Source organism: Ailuropoda melanoleuca, chromosome 8, assembly GCF_002007445.2.
Source record: "Ailuropoda melanoleuca isolate Jingjing chromosome 8, ASM200744v2, whole genome shotgun sequence".
Classification (NCBI taxonomy): domain Eukaryota; kingdom Metazoa; phylum Chordata; class Mammalia; order Carnivora; family Ursidae; genus Ailuropoda; species Ailuropoda melanoleuca.
This window is the reverse complement of record NC_048225.1, coordinates 10,760,360-10,779,560: the sequence shown is the minus strand read 5'-3', so window position 1 is coordinate 10,779,560 and position 19,201 is coordinate 10,760,360. Positions and strand designations below refer to the sequence as shown.

The 19,201-nt window shown below is 37.4% G+C and overlaps 1 long non-coding RNA gene across 1 annotated transcript; it reads right to left on the bottom strand.

Annotated features, from left to right (window-relative positions):
- Window positions 1–214: 214 nt before the first annotated feature.
- LOC109490750 lies at window positions 215–18,827 on the bottom strand. The gene is made up of 3 exons (XR_004627014.1): window positions 17,668–18,827; window positions 3,392–5,220; window positions 215–1,914 (listed from the first exon to the last, which is right to left on the bottom strand). It is a non-coding gene; the product is annotated as an uncharacterized LOC109490750 (long non-coding RNA).
- Between the last annotated feature and the right edge of the window lie 374 nt (window positions 18,828–19,201).

Below are 19,201 nucleotides of genomic sequence, written 5' to 3'. Positions count from 1 at the left end.
GGGAGCCTGCTTCTTATTACTCTCCCACTCCCCTGCTGTGTTCCCTCTCTCGCTGTCTCTCTGTCACATAAATAAATAAAAAATCTTAAAAAAAAAAAAGAGGTTAAAGATAAAAACTTAAAAGGTAACATGACACAAGCTCAACATATGAAAATTAATAGTTTTTATCATAGCAATAGATAATTAGACAATATAATCAAAATTGCATGGTATCTCTGCATAGAGAATGTCAACATGTTTTATTACATTTAATCCCAGAAACTTGGTACTTTTTGACCTATTATAAATGTATCTTTAAAAATCTTTAGTATTATAAAACATACAATATGTTTAGAAATATGCACTGAGTGAACTATCAAAAACATCGGGTAACCCAATGGTCAGGAATAAATACAGCGATGGGCAAAAACACACACGCACACAATCTAACCACATATTGAAAGACTAAACAGACCTATTTAGATTCAACACAATTCCACACAAAATCCAAGCAGGTTTTATGTGTGACGGGGGGAAGGATGTAATTTGACAATATAATTCTAAAATTTCTAAGGAAATTAAAAAGGCCAAAAATAATCGAAACACTTTTAAAATAGAAGGCTCAGAACTTACTTTTCCAGATCTTGAGACTTATTTTAAAGCTATATATAGAATTTATGACAGTGTGGCACTGATGCAAAGGGAAACACAAGACCAATGAAATAGAATATAGAGAACAAAACTCTTGGTTCATGACAAATAAATCACTGCAGAGCGGTGAAGGAAGGAAAGTCTTTTCAATAAATAATTCTGGGAAAACAGGATATCCATGGGGAGAAAAGTGAAATTGGAACCCTATATTACACCACACACACACACACACACACACACACACACACACACACCAGTCCTGGGAAATCACAGACTTAAATTAAGTATGAAAAGCAAAGCAATAAAGCTTCTCAAAGAGTACATCTCACACCATCTGTAGTGAAGAGCCACTTTTTAAAAAAAACATCTAAACTTTCAAGGATCCGTGCTTGGCCCTACTGTGCATGACTAGTACACAGCTTATGAAACCTGACTCATCACATGAGTTTGAAAACACTAGAACCCTCAAAGGATGAGTCTGCTAGTCACACACTTGCATGCCATGATAACATCCCATTCCCACAAGAGTTTCTGAATGCTTACTCTCAATTTCTATACTTATCGTGAACCACTAAAACAGTTTAGAACTGGCACAGGTTCTCAGAGTACAGTTTGATTGGCACAATAAACAGCTCTTGGACTGTTGAAGATAATACAAGAAAATATCTTAGCGACTTCAAGGTAGAATATATTTTCTTAGACTGAATTCTAAAGGCGCTAATTGTAAGGAAAAATACAGGTAAGTTTTAGCACATTAAAATCAGGAACTGCTTATCCAAAGATATCTTTAAGAGAGTGAAAAAACAAACTAAAAACTGTGAAAAAGACATTTGTAATACACTGAATAAAGGATTCTCTTTTCTCTGTGTCCAGACTGATAACTTAAAATCCAGATTTATAAGTCAGACAATGTGAAAAATAAAACACATGTCCCCCCCAAAACCATAACAAAGTAAAAAGATAAATTACAGAGAAAAAACACTTGCAATTTGCATCCTAAGCAATAAAGTAATATGCCTATTATATAGAGAGCTCTTAAAAATGGAAAAGAAAAAGGCCCAGAGAGAAAAATTAGCCCAAGTTGTGAGTAGGCAATTTAGTAGAAAATATGAAAATGGGCCTTAAACACAGAAAAAGAAATGCATATTTGAACAACACTGAGGGACCATTTCTTGTGTATCAAGTTAGCAAAAATCCCAGAGTGAAAACATACAATATTGATGAGGCTCTGGAGAAATGGACATTCTCAAACGTTCCCGTTAGGAATCCAAAATGGCACAGCCCCTGTGGAGAGAAATTTGATAATATTTAGTAAAATTATATACATATTTCCCTTTTGACCTTGCATTCTCAAAGACACCAGAGAAAATATGAAATGACTATGCACAAGATTATTCATTGGCACATTCACGTCATACAAACTCATTGCAACTTGTAATAGCAAGAGATTGGAAAACAAAGTAACACTACACCAATAAAGGACAAATGAAACAATTACGGTACATCTTCTCAAGAAAACACAATACAGCCATAAAAAAGAACGGGAGGGAGCCTAGAAACTGGGATGCTGTAGTTTCCAGAACATGTTAAAGGAGAAAAGCAAGTTCCGATATACAGAATGCCAACTCCCAGGTTAAATGGGGGGGGGAGGGTGTATTTCCTTATACTTGCAACAACGATTAAAAAAAAAAAACCCACTGGAATACAAATGAAAGATGAATAGAAAGCTATCTACAAAGGCATGTAAAATTCAGAGGAGAAGGGACATAGATAGAAATGAGACTTCTCTTATGCCTTTTTACAGCATTTTGGAACCACATACATGATTTACATGTTAAAATTTTAAACCAAAAAGAAAACAGTAGTTCCTAAAAATGAAAAAAAAAATGAGCTAACTGTAAGTCAAATACTGAGCGTAATTACCTTGCTCCCAAAACCAAAGAACCCCATCAAAAAGGAGAATTACAGACCAAATCCCTGCTGACCATGGTTGCCAAAATTCTCACTAAGATACTAGCCGATAGGATCCAACAGTACATTAAAAGGATTATTCACCACGACCAAGTGGGATTTATTCCTGGGCTGCAAGAGCGGTTCAACATTCATAAATCAATCAATGTGATACACCACATTAATAAAAGAGAGGACAAGAACCATATGATCCTCTCAATAGATGCAGGAAAAGCATTTGACAAAATACAGCATCCATTTCATTCTATCTCAAACAATTAAGATTTTAACTTCAGGGGCGCCTGGGTGGCACAGCGGTTAAGCGTCTGCCTTCGGCTCAGGGCGTGATCCCGGCGTTGTGGGATCGAGCCCCACATCGGGCTCCTCTGCTATGAGCCTGCTTCTTCCTCTCCCACTCCCCCTGCTTGTGTTCCCTCTCTCGCTGGCTGTCTCTATCTCTGTCAAATAAATAAATAAAATCTTTAAAAAAAAAAAAAAAAAAAAGATTTTAACTTCAAAATATGCCACAAGGGGCGCCTGGGTGGCACAGTGGTTAAGCGTGTGCCTTCGGCTCAGGGCGTGATTCCGGCGTTCTGGGATCGAGCCCCACATCAGGCTCCTCCGCTATGAGCCTGCTTCTTCCTCTCCCACTCCCCCTGCTTGTGTTCCCTCTCTCACTGGCAGTCTCTGTCTCTGTCAAATAAATAAATAAAATCTTAAAAAAAAAATATGCCACAAGATCTTCAAAAAAAAAAACACGCAAAAATCCCATTTACAAAAACAATTACCTTTATATGCAGTAAAAACATACCTTTTTGTCAAGGTTTACTTTTTCAGTCCTCATCTAAGGCTGGTCACTGGCAGCATCGTCTTTAACGATAGGGGTTTTCTTCATTGTTTTACAGCCTAAGTGTATAAAACTCAGAGCGAGGGCTCCATTGCAATAGGGCTGAACACACGGAGCTAGTCCTAAGGTTTTCTGTACCTCTCACCAGACTTCGGAGAGGCAAGACTGATGTTGTGGAGCAGTTATTCTTGCCATTTGCTCCTGGTCTCGAAGCCTCAGTGATGTTGATTGCGGCACTTGGTAGAGAAGGGGTACCAGTGTGAAGATGACCACCAAATAGCTGGGAGTCACATTCCCCCTGCAGGCTTCTCACCACCTGTACGAATGCTGCAGCTCCATCACTGAACACCGGCAGAGCCCATGCGGCCTCTCAGAAGGTCCAAAGTTTTCAGGTACCTATAACACCTGTGAATTCCACCCCCAATATTCTTAAGGGTCACTCCTTAATCCACAATCTGTGCCTCCTCCTGGCACTTGTGTGGCTGTGACAAAGAAGAGGACTAGCAGAGACAAAGTTGCAGGAGCAGAGCCACCAGGGGTGCACCTGAGACCTTTGTCAGGACGTGATATTCAACATTTCCTAAGGGGCCCCGCATGCCATTTTGGTACAGACTCCTTTCCTGCCCAAGACTCCTTTTCCTTTACTTCCCACTCCCCAACCCCTGGTTTCTCTGTTCTCCTCCATCTCTCCAGAGCACAGAAGACACCCTCCACAGAGATGCACCCCAGAGCTATCCTTGGAATGGTACTATTCATCTCTAGTTCTTTAAATAGGGCCATGCACACCACAGCATCCAATCAATATTTGCCAAATAAATGATGTTGCATCTCTATACCTCCAGAACACGTTGTAAAGCAGAACATGAGTAGTAGTGCACACAGAAAGAGACACGGCCCAGTTTAAAAATCAAATTAATATAATCTTTTGTAAGATGAGAGGAAGAGAAACAAGATAAAACAGAGTAACCAGCACAATCATCCATGAAGAAGAAGGGTGATGGGCCAAAACTCTGTGTTTACAATTAGAGTCACTGTTGACACTTCTTTACACCTGCTGTTCACTGGGTGAGGGTGGAGTGATTTGGAGCAGACATTATAATGTAGGGAATGGAGAAATAATCTAAGCATGAGGAAGCCTGGGTCTCAAAAAAAATTCACATGCAGTCACTAATCACCTTGTTTTTGATTTCCCTTCTTTTTGATTATGCTAATGATACACACTGAGAACCTAAAAGATCTCAACAGAGAAGATACTGTAGCAATTGTAGGATGAACAAGGCTCCATTCTGAGTATCATTCATTCAATGCACACTGTTTTTACTCCACAACTATTACGTGGCAGACCTTAGCTGGGGATAAAACGTTAAAACTGTAGTCCCAGTCCTTAAGTAAGGGACTGTCTAGAGTGAATACCAGTAAGTATTAGGCTATTACAATACTGTGTGATACCTGCCACAAAAGGGTGCTGGGGCGGTGGGGGTGGGGGGTCACGTGCTCCAGGGTTGAGCGTTCAGAGAAAGCTTCCTGGAGGAAGAGATATCTAAATCTAAAATAAGACCAGAAGAGTAGGATTCAGGGATGCAAAAGAAGAGGTGTAAGGAGAGCAATCTAGAGGGAAAGCATTCCAGAAGGAACAGCATGAACAGAAGGGCTCACCTTTCGTGTGATTTAGTATGCAGTCTCTCTTGTTTGCTTTCTTGTTTTCAAATAAGATGATTCATAAAACATCACTGGTACTTATGTTAGGGCTAAATATATGGATCACTTTTACAATTGAAAGGATTCCACAAAGACTGAAAAAGAAAAAAAAGGTTTCATTTCTCCACTTATTCAACATAACCTCTCTCAGGATTCAATCTATCCTGGGTCAGACCAAGAAAAGAGCATTAAATTGCCTGGTGATGTATTGTGGGCTTTTTAAATTAGTAAAGACTTAATATTCCCTCAGTTTACCCATGATTTGGTAGCCTGGGAGACCAAAGTAAAGGAGATGAAAAAAACAGAATTAAACCAACTTTGCCTTAACTTGTGTCCACAACTAAATTTTAAATTACTCTTGAGTATGGAACTTGCCTTGAATGCCCTATACTACATACCTAGCACAAGACAGATTCTAAAATGTTTCTTAAACAAATAGATATGTTGTTCAATACATTTTAAAGAGATATCATGGTTTCTGAAATGCATAAGAGTTTCTGTAAATGTCAGTCTCTTCCCCTTGTAACCCAGCTGTGAGAGGATAACTATGGAATGGATAAGTCTCTTTCTAAACTATACATACAAAAGAGAGCTCAAGAGCTCCCTGAGCTGCCCCACAGGACAGCTCTGGTGGATATGACAAAAGCTAGGAGTTTCATTCTGCTCAGTTTCTGCACCAACCCCAAGGGTTGTATTCACATAAAGTAGGAACACCTATACCACCACCACCACCACACACACACCTATACCACCACCACCACCACACACACACACCCCTATACCACCACACACACACACACCTATACCACCACCACCACACACACACACACCCCTATACCACCACCACACACACACCTATACCACCACCACCACCACACACACACACCTATACCACCACCACCACACACACACACACCCCTATACCACCACACACACACACCTATTCCACCACCACCACACACACACCCCTATACCACCACACACACACACACACACACACACACACACACACGAAGGGCTGTATAATGGTTAGATCACAGGCTTGAGAGCCAGATGGCCTATATTTGAATCATCACCACTCCAGTATTATTAATTTTATGACATAGGCACATTACTTAACATCTTCCTGCTTCATTTCTAATTCATAAAATGAATATAATATAAGACCTACCTCAGAGTTGACAATTTTCCCATATTCGCTGAATAATTAGCAGCTGGCTGTCTTTATTTTCTCCCAGAAATCCTTCCACTGCCCTGAAAGACCTGAGATCTCACATTCAAACCAATTCAATCCTTGAGACTTCTCGTGATTTGTCTCTCTAAATAACAGTGACCTTTACACCTCATATATTTTGATAACCCACTTTGTTGGCCACATCTTGAACCTCCCAAGGTGTCATCTCCCAAATGACCCCTAGTTTTTGATGTAAAGTTCCATGATTCATTACTTGCGTATAACACCCAGTGCACCATGCAATACATGCCCTCCTTAATACCTATCACCAGCCTATAAAACACTTCAGAGTGTAGGGATAGAGGGTACATTCCTCAATTTCATAAAAACCATCTATGAAAAGCCTACAGCAAATATCATTCTCAATGGGGAAAAGCTGGAAGCCTTTCCCTTAAGATCAGAAACATGACAAGGATGCCCACTCTCGCCACTATTATTCAACATAGTACTAGAAGTCCTTGCAACAGCAATCAGAAGACAAAAAGGGATCAAAGGTATCCAAATCGGCAAAGAAGTCAAACTGTCTTCGCAGATGACATGATACTCTATATGGAAAACCCAAAAGAATCCACTCCCAAACTATTAGAAGTTATAGAGCAATTCAGTAATGTGGCGGGATACAAAATCAATGCTCAGAAATCAGTTGCATTTCTATACACGAACAATGAGATTGAATAAAGAGAAATTAGGGAATCCATCCCATTTATAATAGCACCAAAAATCATACATTATCTTGGAATTAACCACAGACGTAAAGGATCTATATTCTAGAAACTACAAATCACTCTTGAAAGACATTGAAAAAGACACAAAAAGATAGAAAAATATTCCATTTCCTCTCATCTTATGAGACCTCTGTTAGCCCCAATTTACTTTTCTTACCAACAAAGGTTCTGTGGTTAATTACTTGTGGTTTTCTCCCTTTAACCCTCAAATTCATGGAACACATATTTTTTTGTTTGAAGTCTGTTTCCTCAAAGGAAAGCATATATTAATTGTTAATTCTTAAGTCTCAGTTTCATCTTCCCAAAGCTTAAAGGAGTAAAATCAAAATTGTTTCACTAGATATCACATATTCCTGGGGGTTATAAGTTTATTTGTATTGTCATCTTACACTGCATATCAAATAAATCTCAAATTATTTACAGATTCCACTGTTTTTAAAAATCTATTAGAATGAACTCAGGGGATATAGTCTCTATGAGCCCTTCTTTTAAAACTGCAGAAGACGAGCTTCAGATAAATAAGAGATAAATGGTAACAACTCTTACAAACAAAATTATGACAATTACCAAATCCACATAACTATACTAGTAGCCAAAAACAAAACAAAACTATGGAGATTATGGCTGGAAAACAGAATGTAAACATTTTAAACTGAAACAACATAGAAGTATTGTAAATGACATTATACACATATATATTAAAATACTCATATACACACATATATTAAACATTTTGTATATACTTATACATACATAAAATGTATGTTTTAATAAATATGTTATATATGCAACATATACTATTTTATAAGCTACATTTATTAGATATAGTATTTATATGTTATATATAATAAATATAGTACATACTATATACTATAAATCTAGTATATACTATTATATAGTATAATATACTATATGATATATAGTATATTATATATAGTATATATAGTATATATAGTATATATACTATATAGTATGTTATACTATATCATATATATGATGTATATATCATATAGTATATATACACAATATATTAGACTATACACTATAGTCTATACATGTGCTACATACTATATATATACACATATATATATTATAGTCATATAATTTAGTATATATTATTTTTTTAAATATACATTTTTAAGTAAATAAGGGTAAACACAAAGGCAAATAATTTAATGAGCAAAAATACAGTACTGGAGAGGAAGAAACTGCAGCAAGGAAGTGTAAATAAATCATTTACCTATTTATGGTAAGAAATAGATCATTACCTAATTATATTAAGAAGTCAACATATTGCTGATGAAAGATAGATGAAATATTTTATATAAGTTTATTGTACTTATAAATTCATGTTATATAAAGATGATGACTAGAAAACACAAACCTTTCCATTTTTGAGAACATACACACACAAGTGCTTTTAAATTTCAACCCATGGGCACCTGGGTGGCTCAGTCAGTTAAGCATCTTCCTTCAGCTCAGGTCATTATCCCAGGATTGGGTTCCCTGCTCAGTGGGGAGTCTGGTTCTCTCTCTGCCCCTCCCTCCTACTCTGTTTTCTCTTGCTATGTATCTCTCTCAAATAAATAAATAAATAAATAAACAAACAAACAAAATCTTTTTAAAAAATAAACTTCAACCCAGTAATTCCATTTCCAGAATATGAGATTATTCATTTCAACACTACATTAGAATATTGGAAAACTGTATGTACACTAATAGGAGACTGGTTAAAGAACGATAGAACCATACAATGGAATACTGTGTATCCACCTTAATGGATAACAGCTCAATATGTACTGACATGAAAAGATATTCAAAATTCATCCTTGCATAAAAAGCAAAGCAGAGAATAATGCATGTAATATGCGATAATTTATGTAAAAAACAAATGTATGTAATGTGTGTATGCATCTGTGTACACATACAGGATCTAGAAAGATATTTATAAAATAGATGAGTGATTAACTTGGAAAGGGAAACTCTGGTGGGAGACAGGAATGAAAGAGGATTCTTATGCAAGGACGGTTCGATATTCACAAATCAATCCATGTGAAAAACTACGTTAACAAAATGACGGATAAAAACCATACAATCATCTCAATAGATACAGAAAAAGCATTTGACAAAATTCAACATCCAGTCATGAATAAAAACTCTCAACAAAGGGGGCATACAAGGGACATAATAAAAGCCATATATGACAAACCCATGCTAACATCACACTCAATGGTGATAAACTAAGAGCTTTTCCCCTAACACCAGGAAAAATACAAAGATGTCCACTCTCACCACTTTTATTCAATATAGTACTAGAAGGCCTAACATCTGCAATGAGGTAAGAAAAAGAAATAAAAGTCATCCAAATTGGAAAAAAAGAAGCTTAAATGTCACTTTTTATAAAGGACATGATACTGTGGAGGACCCTGAAGACTCCATCAAAAAACTATTAGAACTAATAAGTGAATTGAGTAAAGTTGCAGGATACAAAACTTCTGTACACTAATAACAAAGTAGCAGAAAGAGAAATTTAAAAAACAACTCCATTTATAATTGCACCAAAAAAGAATAAAATAACTAGACATAAACTTCACCAAAGAGGTGAAGACTTATACTCCGAAAACTATAGAACACTGATGAAAAAAACTGAAGAGGACACAAACAAATGAAAAGACATACTATGCTCAGGAATTGGAAGAATATTGTTAAAATGTCCACACTACCCAAAGCAATCTATAAATTCAATGTGAACCCTATCAAAATACCAATAGTAGTTTTCACAGTACAAGAATAAATAATCCTAAAATTTGTATGGAATCACAAAGAAACCTGAATAGCCAAAGCAATCTTTAGAAAGAAGAATGAAGCTGGAAATATCACAATCCCAGGTTTAAAGATCTACAACAAAGCTATAATAAGGAAAAAGAATATGGCACTGGCACAAAAATAGACACAGAGATCAATAAAACAGTATAGAAAGCCTAGAAATAAACCCATGCTTATATGGTCAAGTAATCTACAACAAAGGAGGCAAGAATAGAGGGAAAAGACAGTGTCTTCAATAAATGGGGTGGGAAAAGTGGATCACTATATATCATATTCAAAAAAATAAACTCAAAATAGTTTAAAGAGCTAAAAGTTAGACATGAAACCACAAAAATCCTAGAAGAAAACACAGGCAGTAATCTGATATCAGTCTTAGCAACATTTTTCTAGATATGTCTCCTTAGGCAAGGGCAACAAAAGCAAAAATAAACTATTGGTACTTCACCAAAATAAAAAGCTTTGCAAAGCAAAGGAGACTATTTACATAACAAAAAGGCAACCTATTGAATGGGAGAACATATTTGCAAATGACATACCTGATAAGAGATTAATATCCAAAATATACAGAGTTGGTACACAACTCAATACCCGCCCAAAACCCTCCAAGTAACCCAATTAAAAATGGGCAGGAGACATAAAACAGACATTTCTCCAAAGAAGACTTATAGATGGCCAACAGACATAAGCTCAACATCACTAATCATCAGGAAAATGCAAATCAAAACCACAATGAGATAACACTTCACACCTGTCAGAATGGCTAAAATCAAAAAGACAAGAATTAACAAATGTTGAAAAGGATGTAGAAAATAAAGAGCCTTCATGCTCTGTTGGTGGGAATGCAAGCTGGTGCAGCCACTGTGGCAAACAGTATGGAGGTACATCAAAAAATTAAAAATGGAATTACCATATAATCCAGTAATTCCACTACTGGGTATTTATGCGAAGGACACAAAAATGCTAATTCAAAAAGATATATACACCTCCATGCTTGCTGCAGCATTTACAACTGCCAAATTATGGAAGCAACCCAAGTGTCCACTGATAGATGAATGGATAAAGATGTGGGGGTGTGTATACACCTACACACACATATGTGCATACACATAAAATGGAATATTACTCAGGCATAATAAAGAATGAAACCTTGCCATTTATGACAACATGGATGGATCTAGAGGGTATAATTCCACGTGAAATAAGTCAGTCTGAAAAAAGGCAAATATCATGTGATCTCACTCTTATGTGGAATTTAAGAAACAAAACCAAAGAACAAAGAAAAAAAAGAGACAAACCAAAAAACAGACTCTTAACTATACATTACAAACTGATGGTTTTCAGAGGGAAGGTGGGTAAGGGGATGGGTGAAATTGGTGAAGGGGATTAAGAGTACACTTATCATGCTGAACAATGAGTATTGCATAGGATCACTGAATCACTGTACTGTACAACTGAGACTAATATAACACTGTATGTTAACTATACTAGAATTAAACTTTCTTAAAAAACAAAACAAACACAAAAATACACACACACAAAAATTAAAAATAACCAAAGCAGTGAAAGACCTATACTTTGAAAACTATAAAAACCATGATGGAACAAATTAAAAATGACAAAGAAATGGAAAGATATTCCATGCTCATGAATCAGAAAAACAAATATCACTAAAATGTCTATACTATCCAAAGCAATCTACATACTTAATGCAATCCTTATCAAAATATAAATAGCATTTTTCACAGAGCTAGAACAAACAATTCTAAAATTTGTATGGAACCACAAAAGATCCCAAATAGCCAAAGCAATCTTGAAAAAGAAAAGCAAAGCTGGAGGCATCACAATTCTGGACTTCAAGTTATATTACAAAACTGTAGCAATCGAAACAGTATGGTTTTGGCACAAAAATAGACACATAGATTAATGGAAGAGGATAGAAAGCCCAGAAATGAACCCACAAGTATATGGTCAATTAATCTTTGACAAAGCAGGAAAGAATATCCAATGGGAAAAGGACAGTCTCTTCAACACACGCTGTTGGGAAAACTGGACAGCAATATGCAAAAGAATGAAACTGGGTCACTTTCTTACACCATACACAAAATAAATTCAAAATGGATGAAAGACCTAAGTGTGAGACAGGAAACCATCAAAATCCTAGAGAACACAGGCAGTGACCTCTTTGACCTTGGTTGTAGCAGCTTCTTACTAGATATGTCTTCTGAAGCAAAAGAAATAAAAGCAAAAAAACTATTGGGATTTTATCAAGATGAAAAGCTTCTACACAACGAAGGAAATAATCAACAAAACTAAAAGGTAACCTATGGAATGGGAGAAGATATTTGCAAATGATGTATCTGATAAAGGGTTAGTACCCAAAATCGGTAAAGAACTTATAAAACACCCAAAAACCAAATAATGCAATTAAAAAATGAGAAGATATGAACAGACATTTTTCCAAAGAAGATATATAGAAGGTCAACATGAAAAGATGCTCAACGTCACTCACCATCAGGGAAATACAAATCAAAACCACAATCAGATACATCTCACACCAGTCAGAATGGCTAAAATCAACAACACAAGAAACAGCAGGTGTTGGCAAGGATGCAGAGAAAGGGAAGCCCTTATGTACCATTGGTGAGAATGCAAACTGGTACAGCCACTCTGGAAAACACTATGGAGTTTCCTCAAAAAGTTAAAAATAGAACTAACCTTTGATCCAGCAACTGCACTACTAGGTATTTACCCAAAGGATACAAAAATACTGATTCAAAGGATATATGCACCCCCAGTGTTTACAGCAGCATTATCTGCAACAGCTAAATTATGGAACAAGTCCAAATGTCTACCTCCTGATAAATGGATAAAGAAGATGTAGTGTGTGTGTGTGTGTGTGTGTGTGTGTGTGTGTATAAATGGAATATTACTCAGTCATAAAAAAGAATGAAATCTTGCCATTTGCAATGACATGGCTGGAGCTAGAGAGTATAATGCTAAGCAAAATAAGTCAGTCAGAAAGACATATACATACGATTTCACTCATGCAGAATTTAAGAAACAAAACAGGTGAGCGTGGGGGGTGGGGGAAGAGAAGCAAACCAGAAACGGACTCTTACCTATAGAGAACAAACTGAGGGTTGCTGGAGGGAGGTGGGCAGGGGGCTGGATTAGATGGGTGATGAGGATAAAGGAGGGCACTTGCTGGGATTAGCACTGGGTGATATGGAAGTGATGAATCACTGAATTCTACACCTGAAACTAATATGACACTGTGGATTAACTAACTGGAATTTACATAAAAAATTGAAAAAGGAAAAAAAAAAGGAGGTGTCTTTCACACTGCATTTCCTTTTGTAACTTTTGAACTTTGAACCATGTTTATGTGGTACCTATTCAAAAATTAGTGAATTTTTACAAGAGGAAAACTTCATATTTCTGGTTAAAAATGTTTATTTTTTACTATGGTTTTTCCTTCTATAGTTTCAGGACTTAAAAATAGTGAAAATTTTAATATTTACTTCTTTCATTTTATAGTTTTAACCATTTCTTAGTCAAAACAAAATTTCTTAGCATACATTTTTAAACTGAATACTTTTAAATGAGTTTTAGCATCTTATAGCATAGTGGCTTAAGTAAAAATGGAATAATTGATGCATATGTTTTACCTAAAGCTTTAGCACTTTAATTATGGCAATTCCTGGATTGGACATTTGGTGGTAATATATGAATAAAGACACAAATCCATCACGAAGGTTAACAGAGACAGGCTCAGCCATGTACACACAATATGTCACATTCTTTGCCATTGTAGTTTTGGGTGGATAAGAGATGCCTACCTTTCTGCATCACAGGAGTACCTTCATAACGTTCTCATACCATGAAGTGCCACTGGATGCAGCCAGTTTCATCAGCACAGACTGAGCTAAGAATAGAGGGAATCATGGAGAAACTAGACTAGCTGATCCCACCCAGACCTTTCACCCAGATGACGCCACCACCAGTGCCACACACAGCACAGCCACCATCCTCCACCCTCGAGACACATACTGCAGGGGGACATCAGTGAAACATACTGCTGGAGGTGAGGGACCACTTGGGTTGCAGGGAAGGAACAGGGCAGGAATTTCCCAAGGGCCAAAATGTCCTCAACAGCCCAGAAGGCAGGCACTTCAGGAAAGGTGAGACCAACCTTACAAGCTTCACTTTGCTCTGGGAGGTCCAGGTCTCTGTCTTCCCACCTCATCTACCCCAGCAAAGTGGTGTCAACTCTCTGGAGGGCAAGGAACCAAGGCTATGACAGAGTGATCTTCACAGGCCAGTTTGCCAATGGCGCCTCTAGGGTCCTCTCTGAATGTGACCTGATCCTAAACACAACCGTTCAACTGTGTCAGTACCTGGATGCTGGAGACCAAGAAGCATGAGGCCTCATCACATGCCCTGTGAGAGCCTGACCCACGTGACCACCAGTGACTTAGCCAAAAAGAGAAGAACATTTTAAGGTAAGCAAGCCTTCAAACCTGATGTGCAATTAGACAGGTAGCTTATTTTTCTGTATCAACTATCCCAATCATTTTCATTAACAGCAAGCTCTGGACCCTCATTGTCCAAATACCTATTGGTAATTAGCTTTGTTTTAGTATAGGCCACAATTCTATCAGCTGATCTTCTTCACACAGCTTCTTTTTTGGTCCTTCAGGACTAGAGATGAAGGACTCCCTGCTGTGTCAAGCCCCAGGGTACTGCACCATCGCTTGTTGGTTTCCTTAAATCCCACCCTTCATTAATCCACCTGGGTTACACCAAGTTTCAGTGTTTCATCTGTTTCCTGCTGGGCCTGTAACTGAGCCAGAGGAAACTCCATGTGCAAATTTACCAAAAGGGCATTCATAAGATTTTAAAAAGACAATGGACCTGGGGGTTAGTAGCCAAGGAGGAAAGTGATGGAAGGTAAGGCACAAAGGTGGCCAGGGCCAGCCATATCATGAAGAATCTTCTGCAGGAGTTTGGATTTTATATCAAGTAAAATGGAAAGCTATCAAAGTGTTCCATGCAGAGAAACACTTACTTTTATTAATATGTATTTTATTAAATTACTATATACACATTGTCCAAAAAATCAAACTAAGCTAACTATAGCATCCACTTTACCAATTTCTACCACACTCTCCCTTCCCCCAGATGCAACTGCTTTGAAATATTTTAATTGCCGTAAACACTATTTACCACCATACATTCTAAATGTTGTGCTTATGTAGCTTCATCAGCTACACAAATCTTGATCCTCTGAACAAATGAGGGATTTATTTTTCTGGGGGCAATGCAGGGCTGACACAGCATCTACCATGCCCCCGAGGACCCATCTGAAACCCCCTGTTCTGTCTCCTCAGCATGTGGCTTTCTCAGGCTTGTCACCTCACTAGCTCAAGAACGAAGCTCCACATTCATCAGCTCAACTGTGTTCCAGGCAAGGAGAAGAAGGGCAAAGGGCAAGGGGTACCGGCACATTCCAGTCGCATCTGCCACCCAATTTCTGGTCATATGTCACTGGCCAGGGTGATGTGAAATGACCACCCTTACCGACAAGAAAGGCAGGGAAATAATAACATTTCGCTAAGCATCCTGCCACCCTGTGTTCAATAAATAAGGGAGAGAGGAGAAAGGACACTGCATTGGTCACTAGCAGTATTAGAACAGTGCTATTTCTTGATTTTTCCATTTTGCATTCACTATCAATTTCTAGGGTTGGTAGTAAAAGCTTCAGTTCTCTTATATCACACTTGCACCCCGTTTGCCTTCACTACATTCTTCCAATATAGCTATAGTTGACCCTTGGACAACACAGGTCTGAACAGCACAGGTCCACTGATGTGTTGATTTTTTTTTTCAATAAATATATGGAAAATTATTTGGACATTTGTGACAGTTTGAAAAAACTTGCAGACAAACCACTTAGCCTAGAAATACAGAAAAAAATTAAGAAAAAGGTGTCATGAATTCATAAACCATATGTAGATACTAGTCTATTTTGTCATTTAGTGCCATAAAATATATACAAATTATTCAAAGCTAAAGTTTATCAGAACTTATAAACACAGACCTTACATACGTGGCATCCCTCGGTGAAAAAGAAATGTGAACAAAGATGCATTAGATCATAACTGTACAAAACTCCCTGTAGTACATATTACACTACTCTCGTAATCTCGTAGCCAGCTCCTACTGCTATTGCCGTAAGCTCAAGTGTTGTGAGTATCCATGTAAAGTGCCCTAGGTTGGTAAGCATCTCTGCGTGAATAGTTTCTCTCCCCAATAAGTTATGTATCATAGTAAAAAGTGATCTCTTGAGGTGCTCCCATTTTTTATTGTGTCTTGTGCAATGCCATAAACCTTGACTAACACCATGGGACTCACACAGAGGGCTGGAAGTGCTCCCAAAAAGTAGAGAACGGTCGTGACATTATAAGGAAAAGTTGAATTGTTTCATATGTGCTATAGACTGACGTCTGCAGCTGTGGTTGCCATCATTTCAAGATAAATGAAGCCAGCCTAAAGACCACTGTAAACAAATAAAAGGAAATTTGTGAAGCTGTCACTGCAGCTATGCCAGCAGGAGCAAAAACCTTACACATTTTTGCAAAATAGCTTTTTATGTCATAATGAAAATACAGCTTTTATGGGGGTACAAGGATTGCTATAAGAAGGCATAGCTATAGACTCTTAATGATTCAAGAAAAAATGAAGTTTTTATATGACAAAGCGAAAGGCAGGTGAAGGATCTAAAGCTGGGGAAGTTAATGCCAGCAAAGGCTAGTTTGATAATTTTAGAGAGAAGTTTGACTTTAAGAATGTCAAGCTAATAGGAGAAGCAGCTTCACCTGATGAAGAGGCAACAGATGGGTCTCCAGACACTATTAAGAAAATCACTGAGAAAGGATTTCTGTCTAAACAGGTTTTTAATGCAGATGAAAGTGTTCTATTTTGGGGGGGAAATGCCATAAAGGACATTTATGAGTAAGTGAGCATAAGGGTTTAACATAGAAAGGGATAGGTTAACTCTACTATTCTGTACAAATGCAGTTGAGCTTGTGATCAGGACTGCCCTTATCTATAAAGCCGCTAGCCTGTAACCCTTGAAGGGAAAAGATAAACACTAGTTGCCAGTCTTTTGGTTGTATGTAAGAAGGCCTGGACAGTGAGGACTCTTCTGGATTGTTTCTATTGATGCTTTGTCTCTGAAGTCAGAAAGCAACTTGCCAGTGAGAGACTGCCTTTTAAAGTTCTTTTGATATTGGGCAATGTTTTTGGCTATGCAGAACCCTTCGAGTTCAATATCAAAAGTATCAAAGTGGTCTACCTTCCCCCAAATACAACGTCTCTAATTCAGTCTCTAGATCAGGGAGTGAAAAGGACCTTTAAAGCTTATTACACATGGTACTATATGGAAAAGATTATCAACACTATGAAAGAAACCCTGAAAATTATAACATCTTGCAAGTCTGGAAGGATTTCACCATTGAAAATGCCATTGTTTTTAGAGAAAAGGTCCTGAAAGCCAACAAACTCAAAACAATACATTTCTGATGGAGAAAACTGTGTCCAGATATTTTGCATGACTTCACAGGATTTAAGACATAACTACTCAAGGAAATAATGAAAGAGATTGTGAATATAACAAAAAAAAAAAAAAAGATGGGGGGTAAACGGTTTCAAGATAATGGATGTTGGAGAAATTCAAGACCTGATAGACACCTTACCAGAGGAATTAACAGAAGAGGAAATGATGGCGACGTGCACTTCTGAACCAGTGCCAGGCGATGAGGAACAAGGCGTAGAACAGCAGTGCCAGAAGACAAATTGGTATTAGACCATCAATCAGGATTGCTTTTGACCTCATTCATGATGAGACCCATCTACGATCTGGGCACTGAAACTAAAGCAAATGGTGGAAGAAGAATTGGTACTGAGAGAAACACTTCTGGAGAAATAAAAAAGCAAAAAAAAACACAAATTATTGTTTTTCCATGAAGTGTTCCCGTATTTCCTTCCACTTCCTCCACCTGTTCTGCCTCTGCTACCCAAGACAGCAAGACCAACCATTCCTCTTCCTCCTCAGCCTATTCAATTTAAAAATGATGAAAACCTTTATGATAATCTACTCCCACTTAATGAATCGCGTCATATAGTTAATAAACTTATCTGTTGCATGTGAGTGCCTTTGCATGAAAATCTAATAACTGAACAGCAAAAACTGTAGATGTTTTTGTGTCATCCGTAGTCATCACTGCCTACTTATTCATCATGAAGAACGTCATGTGTAAGACTTGCATGGAAATGGATAGCTTATCCTTACATAGGCATCAGGTGACTGATATTTAATATAAAATTACTAATGTGTTAGTTTTCCATTTTATAACTTTGCTTCCAAAGAATTACATCACAGTACAGTTTGCTTCTCTCTCATAATTAGAGAAATTGTGTTTCAGCCTATCATCACAGGTAAGTGGGGTTTTTTAATGTAACAATGTTTCCAGTACAGTATTATGGCTATGACTATGCTGTAACATTTTTATAACTATTCATTAGTGGATAGGCTAGGCTACAGTGAAGTAATTGTATCAAATTACACGAGGCTACCATAAAGCAATCATATTGCTTCCTCTTCATTATCAGTGCATGAATCATTACACAAAATCATTACAATAATTACAAGAAATTCATAGTTTCTTTTTCACATTATCTTTTCTTTTTTGATGTCTAGTGTTAGTAATAAATTCAGATCTGCAGTGTTTTGTATCATACAAGATGATTTTGATGTTGGCACCGAGTTCATCTTGCAAACAGACAAAATAAGCTTATATTATCAATGCAGGACAGTATTGTAAATGTATTTTCTCCTTATAATTTTCTTAAAAGCATTTTTCTCGGGGCGCCTGGGTGGCACAGCGGTTAAGCGTCTGCCTTCGGCTCAGGGCGTGATCCCGGCGTTGTGGGATCGAGCCCCACATCAGGCTCCTNCTCCGCTATGAGCCTGCTTCTTCCTCTCCCACTCCCCCCTGCTTGTGTTCCCTCTCTCGCTGGCTGTCTCTATCTCTGTCGAATAAATAAATAAAATCTTTAAAAAAAAAAAACATTTTTCTCTACCTCCCTTTATTGTAAAATACTAACATATATAACATACAAAATGTGTTAATCGACCATTTATACCACCAGGAAAGCTTCTAGTCCACAGTACATTATTAGTAGTTAAGCTTTGGAGGAGTCAAAAGTTTTATGCAGATTTTTCACTGT